Source organism: Tupaia chinensis, unplaced genomic scaffold, assembly GCF_000334495.1.
Source record: "Tupaia chinensis unplaced genomic scaffold, TupChi_1.0 Scaffold143946_1, whole genome shotgun sequence".
Classification (NCBI taxonomy): domain Eukaryota; kingdom Metazoa; phylum Chordata; class Mammalia; order Scandentia; family Tupaiidae; genus Tupaia; species Tupaia belangeri.
In genome coordinates, this window is record NW_006203797.1 from 17,657 (window position 1) to 26,203 (window position 8,547).

An 8,547-nucleotide genomic window follows, 5' to 3' on the forward strand; every position below is an offset into this window, starting at 1 on the left:
TCTTAGGATCTCGGGCATACACACACACACAACAGACATGGTTTTCAAGCCACTGGGTCTGGGACTCTAACCATAGTCAGTTATGTGGGTATCCAGTGACATAACCACTATGCCATTTGCTGATCCCCAGCCTTCTTTTAAGTAGATATTTTTCTAGTACGTCATTTTACTTTCTTTTACTATATTTTGGGGCCAGTTTCTGAGTGATTGTACTGGGGACTATAATTACTATTTTAATTTATAACAATTTACTTTGGATTAAAACCAACTTAATATCAATAGCATAATAAAAGTTTACTCCTACAGGACTTCATTCACTCTCCCCTCTTTTGGGTTGTTATTGCCATACAAATTACATCTTTATACATTGTGTGCTTATCAACAAAGATTTGTAATTATTGTCTTAGGCAGTTTTTTTTTTTAACTAAAACAGTTGATGATTTTATTATTTTCACATTTCACAATACAAATGAAAACTGCACTTTTTTGCCTCACTTCTCTCCTCCAAAACTACTCTAGAGTATTTTTAATTGTTTTTAATAGGAAGGGGGAAAGTCTTCCTTGACATGCTGTTAGAAAACACCCAGAGTCACAGCTCCATGATCTCCTGGTGAAGTAGAACAAGTTAATATAAAACAGACATAAAGAAGCCTCCCTCCATCCTTATCTGTCTGGCCGAGTCATCCCTGGCTGAGTGGGCACCATCATGGGCTGGGCAGGAGGTCTCATCATCGGGGGCCCAGGCATCATGGTCATGTGGCCTCCCATGGGTGGCCTCATTCCAGGAGCAGGTCCTACTGGCATCATCCCTGGAGGAGGAGGGCCCATCATTGGTATCATGGGAGGGCCCCCCATATGGGGTGCTGGCATCATGCCAGGACGAGGAGGACCCGTTGTTTTGTCAATCAGGTTCTGAGCCTGCTCTTCCATCCATTTCTGATAGTAGTCTTTCACATTCTTTTTGTGTTTCCTACCACTGCAGTGTGTTTTTCTCACGGATGGATCGTGGGTGAGGTATGTATCACAGTAGTCACAATAAAACTTAGGCATGTTGCTCCTCAGGCCGTTGGACTTTCCGCTCCGCTCCGTGCCGCCCAGAAGTGATGCACCTTAGGCAGTTGTTTTTTAGAAAGTTGAAAATAACAATACATTTACATTGTCTTTCATATTTATCTTTGAAAATACCTTTACCTGTACTCTTTATTTCCTCATTTGAATTTAAATTATTGTTTAGTATCATTTCGGTCAGTTTATAAAACTCCCTTTACCATCTATTGTTGGGTTGGCCTGTTAGTCATGCATTCTCTCCATTTTAATTTTTCTGAGAGTTTTTTTTTTTTTTAAGGCTTTTGCCATAGGGTGCATGTGCTCGCTGGAGAGAGACAGACACAGTGACAGGGGAAGTGAGAAATCACCCCCCAGTGGGTATGGCCATGCTTCAATCCTTTCTCCTCTATTGTCCTGGGATTTGGGGCACACACACAGAAATATGTCTGGTGTGATTTGCAAGTCACCAGGTCTGAGACTTGAACTGCAATCGGCCATGTGGGGGTCTAGTACTTTTACCACTATATCACCTGCTGGCCCCCATAATTTTTCTGGAAGATTAATTTCACCTTCAATTTCAAAGAATAATTTTACTGTATATAGAATTCTTAGTTGACATTTTCTCCCCAATACTTTCAATATATCATCTCACTCCTTTTGGTTTCCATGGTTTCATATGAAAAATTAGCTTTTAATTTTACTGAGGACTCTTTGTACATGATAAATTAGTTCTCTTATTCTATCTTCAAGATTCTCATTGTCTTTCTAATTCCTTTCGGTACTTTGATTATGCTGGGCCTAGGTAAAGATCTCTTTGAGTCCAAGCTAATGTATTTGGTAAACATAGAATTTCTCAGTGTAATTATACCATCTCTCAGCTTGAAAGTGGGGGAACTGGGATAAGAATTGCAGACTTTCTTCTTTCTCCTTTTTTTTTTTTTTTTTTTTGTTGGCTGTGTGTTGGGAGGACCACTCTGAAAGTGACATTTCGGGCAAGGAGACTCTCTCTACCCTTCAGGATGAACTATACTATCTCAGGAGATAAGGCAGTGAAAATGTTTCCTTCCACTCCAGGCCAGGGTGAGGGGCTTCTAGTTCTTCACTGTTCAGTCTCTATTTCCCTGTTGTCTTAAGGAAACCTAGTTGGAAAGACATAGCTAAAGAATTAGCATAAAATATATTGCAAAGTAGGTGTAAATAGGCCTATCCCAGGGCCAACATACATGGTATGCTCTTCAGGAAAGACATCAAATTATAGATTTTTTAAAAGAGATTTTTGCTACAGGGCATGTGCACTCACCAGAGGCAATAAGTGAGAAATCACCTCCTGGGAGGATGGCCACACTGCAATCCCTTCTCCACCATTCTCCTCTCAGGATTTTGGGTACACACACACACACACACACACACACACACACACAGGCTGATGTGAGTTTTAAGCCACTGAGTCCAGGACTTGAACCATGGTCAACTAGGTGGGAGTCCAGCAACATAACCATTACTCCATCTGCTGGTCCCATAGATGTTTTTAAGCTGTCATTTTTGAGTTACATATAACCCTTGTACATCTTTGTGAAGTACAGTATGGTTTTTTTGTTGTTGTTGTTCTGTTTTGTTTTGGTTTGAGGCATATGTGCTCACCAGAGAGAGACAGAGAGAGGGAAAGTGAGAAATTACCCACCAGAGCATGGACATGTTGCAATCCCCTCTCCCCCATTCTCCTCTCAAAAATTTAGGCACACACAAACACGTTCCCATCATGATTTTCAAACCACCAGTTTCCAGACTTGAAGGGCTGTCAGCCACGTAGGAGTCCAGCACCTTAAACACCACAGCTCCTGGTGAGCCCCCCCCATGTTTTTAATTTTTTTTAATGCATGGATACAATGTGTAATAATAAGATCACAGATACAAACATTCATCAGCTTCAACATTTAACATTGTACATATTTGACATTTTCTTTATTAGCATTTTGGAGATATCTAACATTATACACATTTGACATTTTCTTTATTAGCATTTTGGAGAAAAAGTATATACTGAATTGTCAGACTTTTTTTTTTTTTTACTCTACTATGGTACACTGTTTCATAATCTATTCCACTTGTTTACATGCATTTTTGTGTCTTTTCATCATTTTCTCCTGCACCCCTCATATCAACCCACGTAGCTCAGTCATAAAGAACAATAAACTCGTGTCATTTGACACAGAGTGAATGAACCTAGAAGATATAATGCCAAGTGAGGCTATGAAAGACAAACACTGTGCCTTCACTCGTTATTGGAAACTAAAGGACTCGATAGAACAGAGTTAGAGAGAGTTATGGTAGATACTAAATATTTTTGAAGTTATCTCCAGTAATTCATGCATTCATATTCTTTTATTATGTGATAAATGTTCATTTAAAATGTCAATATTTTAAAATATCAATTTTTTTAAAAATATTTTCACATCTTAGGGTCTTTATAAAACGTGAACTTAAACTTGACCAGACCTCTGAGAAGTCCTGTCTGACAATGCATACTGGAAAACGATAGAGGCTAAACTAATCACTCAGGGAAGAAAAGAATCTACCACTATTTCCCAGTCCCAGTGGTTAAATCCCCAGTATCAGAGACTGAGCAAACTGATTGTCAATGCTAAAGCGTGGCTAACAGAGGAACTCTCTTTCCAACCATTTCACATCTGCTATAGGAGTTTAGAAAAGAAGCACGGGGGTAAGCACCAAACTTAGGATAAGCTTTGGTTATGTGGTGAAAATATTTAGTCTCTATCAGTAGCCTAGAAATAAGAGGGTTGTAGGAATAAAGCTGAAGTTTTCTGGAGGTGCTCAAGACTGTTTTTCTCAGGGATGCCACAGTGACTACGGGTGCAGGAGGACAAACTATTCCCCCACATATGGTGAGCCACTTGGGGGCTGGTTCCTTGTGTCTACCCCATTTTCCTGAGTTTTAGCCTAGATAATATTCTTAGCACACTATGAAATCATGCCTGCTGATTTGGGAGGGTCACGGTTGTAAAAACCTTAGCAGAATCGACTGCAGAGGGTTCTCTCTGCCTTCAGGACAAACAGCTATAGAGTCCTTAGAGCGTTCCTTATTCTGGTTTGAAGAAGCTAAGTCTCTCCTAGGTTCTTTAGCTTCTTGTTTTTACCACCAGCCTCAATACTCAGGCAGTTATTAACAACAACTTTTTTTATTATTATTATTCATACATTAAATCCGTATACATCATTTAGATTGTGAAGAGACTTTACCCAGCATGATATATACCACAGTCCAGCCCAGTTGAGACCACCATACACATCCTCATCAACAGACAATAAATCTTACCACTAACAACAACTTTTAGCAAGGGAAAGGGGAGTACAAAAATGTAGGGGGGCAGAACAGGCAATATCCTACTCTCATATTGCTGCCCCTTCTCAAATGCTAGTATTCCTAAAGGTATTAAAGTAATTGAGAGTTCAAGATTGCATTATAGGGACCAGCAGTTAGCGTAATGGCTATGTTGCTGGACTCCCGTGTAGTCGACCACGGTTTGAGTCCCGGACCCAGTGGCTTAGACTCACGCCAGGCGCGTGTATGTGCATGCCCAAGATCCCGAGAGGAGAATGGAGGAGAAGGGATTGCAGCGTGGCCATCACCCCCGGGGGGGTGATCTCTCGCTTTCTGTCTCTCTGTCTCTCTCTGTCTTTCTGGCTAGTGCATGCGCCCTGTAGCAAGAAAACCTCTAAAAAAAAAAAAGAGACTGCATTGTAAATTTGTATTCTACTAATAGAACCTTATTTTCTAGAGTCTTTAAGATAGTTACCAAAATTGGGGCTGTCAGATGGCTTGGTGGTTAAGGTGCTGGATTCCCACATGGCCAACCTTGGTTCAAGTCTGTCAGGAGGTTTGCTTTCTCATTTTCCTTTTTTCTCTCTGGTCAAATAAAAAATAACAACAAACATGAATATATATTTTTTCAAAAGAGTTACCAAATATAGTTCTTTGAAAAAAAACTTAGATGAACTTGGGCCAGCAGGTAGTATGGAGGTTAAGGAAGCTGGATTCCACATAGCATACTGAGTAGTTTGAGTCCAGGAACCAGAAGCTTGAAAAATATGTTGGGTGTGTGCGTGGGTGCCCAAAATTCTGAGAGGAGAATGGAGGAAAATGTATTGTAGAGTGGCCATCCACTTTCCCTATCTCTCTTTCTTTCTCCAGTGAGTGCACGCACCCTATGCCCAAAAGCTAAAAGAACAAAAAACAAAACAAAAACTTACATGAACATTAAATGTAGAAGTAGAATAAAACTTATAATCAATCACAATGCAGCTGAACCAGAAATTAAGAGAAAAATGACAACATTGTGTAGTTCTTGGGGTCACATTTTGAAGCATTAGAATGAAAACTAAAAAAATTTTTTTTTGAAATAATCAATAAGAATATTGTATTTAAAAATTATGGAATGTGACCAAAGTCTACTTAGAAGAAAATCCATAACTTTAATTATTTTGTCATTGAACAAAGAAAAGTAAAATATACTGAATATTTACTGAAACTTTATGCTGTGTAGGCCTGAACAGAACATATTTCGTTTAATCTGCATAGTACTTATGAAGGAGGGTACTCCTTTTTGCCATTCATTAGTTAGGAAGTGTGTATTATATTTTGCTCTTGTCTTTTTGAAATGCTCAGAAGTATAATTAGGCACATCCTGTGATGTCCTAACTTTGTTATCTCTTTCCAAGAACTATCTCACATGTTTCTTGATTCAATCCCACAAATATTTATTAATGCTTATTATATACAGGGTGTTGTAACAAAGAGGTAAGTATTAGATGTTCTCTACCCTGTAAAAACTAGTCATATGTATTTATGACATAGATGAGAGGGAGGATGCAGCTCTTTTATGATTGCAACTAACCCTTCTCACTAAAATTGACTGTAATAAATGCTAAAAATTATGTATGATCACAGTGCTATGGTTGCAGAGAGAAAAGTGGTTCCAGCTTAGGATGAGGATAGGAGTCAACTGTGGGGTTCATTGGTTCTGTCCAGGGAAGCAGCTCTAGGCTATTGAAATAAAACACAAGTGAAGCAAAAAGAGTGTATACATTTCCATTTTATTAAAGTATTGCATAAATACAGAGCAGTTGGGCACATCCATTGTAAGGCACTGTTCTGGTTTGAATGCAATTTCACAAGAGAGAAAAGAGAAGCCTTTACATTCGGTATTTTTCATCTCTACATTCAGACTCCTCCCATGCTACATGTTTATTGCTACTGGGATCACAATTTCAACCCCAGACTAATAGCAGCATCATACAGGGACCTGGATGACAAGAATTAAAGACACATCCTGGCTCTAGCACTTGATATGATTTGGCACTTAATTATAAACTCTCTTGTATAGTTCTCCATTTGTTTCCCAACTCTTGTTTAACTAAAGATATTATAAACTCTTTATGAGCCCTGACCCACAATTATATTTCTTTACTAGCTTCCCTTAAGCCTAGAATAGGACTAGTTAGGCACATAGTAGATACCCCCAAAATACTTATATATCATTTTCAAGAACTTCGGTGGAATAGAAGAGGTATACTTCCCCTAATTCTAGTTCAAGGAAAGGATGGCTGTATATCTTCATGAAGGGAAAGTGTGTGAATATCCTATATCTTGTATTTTATAACAAGGAGCTAGGTTCAAAGAATATTTTCACATATTAACAGCTTTAACTGAAAACGAGAGTTCTTCCTTCACTACGAGAATGTGAGTTGTTACCATGGTTATAGAGAAAATTTATATAAGTAGCAATGTGTGTGTGTGTAGTTACATGATTATAATTAAAATTAAAAGAGGTTGAGAATCACTGGGCAACTGAAAAAATATCTGAATTAGTGACCGTCACCTCCTTAAAATAAAATGTGTATGTGTGTGTATGCACATACATGTGTGTATGCATGTGTGTGTTAAACGAGACATACATGTTTAAAATTTTTTTCATAACACCACTGAAACAACTAGAGATAACTATGCTTGGGAGCAAGAGGACTATACGGACAGCCATAGAAATATTTGTTTAAGGCAATGTGTTCCAAAGAATATTTGCAGAATAGTAGTTCTGTGGGTTATTAGTAGGTATACATGAAAAAGGTTCTGCAGCAAATAAGTTTGGAAAACATTGAGCCAAAAGAGGTGCTTTTTCTCCCCTTTACTAGATAACAGCTTTAACTGAAAACGAGAGTTCTTCCTTCACTACGAGAATGTGAGTTGTTACCATGGTTATAGAGAAAATTTATATAAGTAGCAATGTGTGTGTGTGTAGTTACATGATTATAATTAAAATTAAAAGAGGTTGAGAATCACTGGGCAACTGAAAAAATATCTGAATTAGTGACTGTCACCTCCTTAAAATAAAATGTGTATGTGTGTGTATGCACATACATGTGTGTATGCATGTGTGTGTTAAACGAGACATACATGTTTAAAATTTTTTTCATAACACCACTGAAACAACTAGAGATAACTATGCTTGGGAGCAAGAGGACTATACGGACAGCCATAGAAATATTTGTTTAAGGCAATGTGTTCCAAAGAATATTTGCAGAATAGTAGTTCTGTGGGTTATTAGTAGGTATACATGAAAAAGGTTCTGCAGCAAATAAGTTTGGAAAACATTGAGCCAAAAGAGGTGCTTTTTCTCCCCTTTACTAGAGGCCTCTCGGAGGTTAACATATGCTGATGTGTACTATGAATCTAGAAAGAGGAAATGGGGGAAGTAGTTCCCAAACTTACTTGTAGAATATCTTGCAACTAAGTGTACTATGACACATACTTAAGGAGACAGTAAATTAAAAAATGAGTAAAATTTGGGCCAGCCTCATGGCCTAAATGTTAAAGGTCAACTGCGCAGTTCAAGTCTTATCCCTGGAGGCTTGAAACGTACACTAGGTACATTTGCATGCATGTCCCAAATCCTGACAGGATAGGGAGATGAAGAAGAGGGGATTATGGTATGACCACACTTCCTTTGGGGCTGCATTCTCCCTCTCTCTGTTTCTCTCTGGTGCGCACACATGCACTCTGGCAAAACAAAACAAAAAAAGAATGAGTAAAATTAAAAAAAATACTGAAAGACCAATGACTGAATACCAAGAGAATGAAAAGCAATGGCCGCTTGTTCTTCAGTTATTCTACACTGAATTAGATTCTCCTTGTACAGCTCCAACTACCAAGTGGATTCTTCCAGACACAGAGCTGACTAATTCTGTGAATAAAATAACTTATCAAATCATGGGAACCAGCAGTTGGCGTAATGGCTATGTCGCTGGACTCCCACGTAGTCGACTGCGGTTCGTGTCCCGGACCCGGTGGCTTAAAACTCACGCCGGGCGCGTGTGCGTGCGTGCCCAAGATCCCGAGAGGAGAATGGAGGAGAAGGGATTGCGGCGTGACCATCCCCCCTGGGGGGTGATTTCTCGCTTTCTGTCTCTATGTCTCTCTCTGTCTGT

The 8,547-nt window shown here is 38.9% G+C and overlaps 1 pseudogene; it reads right to left on the bottom strand.

Annotated features, from left to right (window-relative positions):
• Positions 1-527: 527 nt before the first annotated feature.
• Positions 528-1,082, bottom strand: LOC102473536 (U1 small nuclear ribonucleoprotein C pseudogene; annotated as a pseudogene).
• Between the last annotated feature and the right edge of the window lie 7,465 nt (positions 1,083-8,547).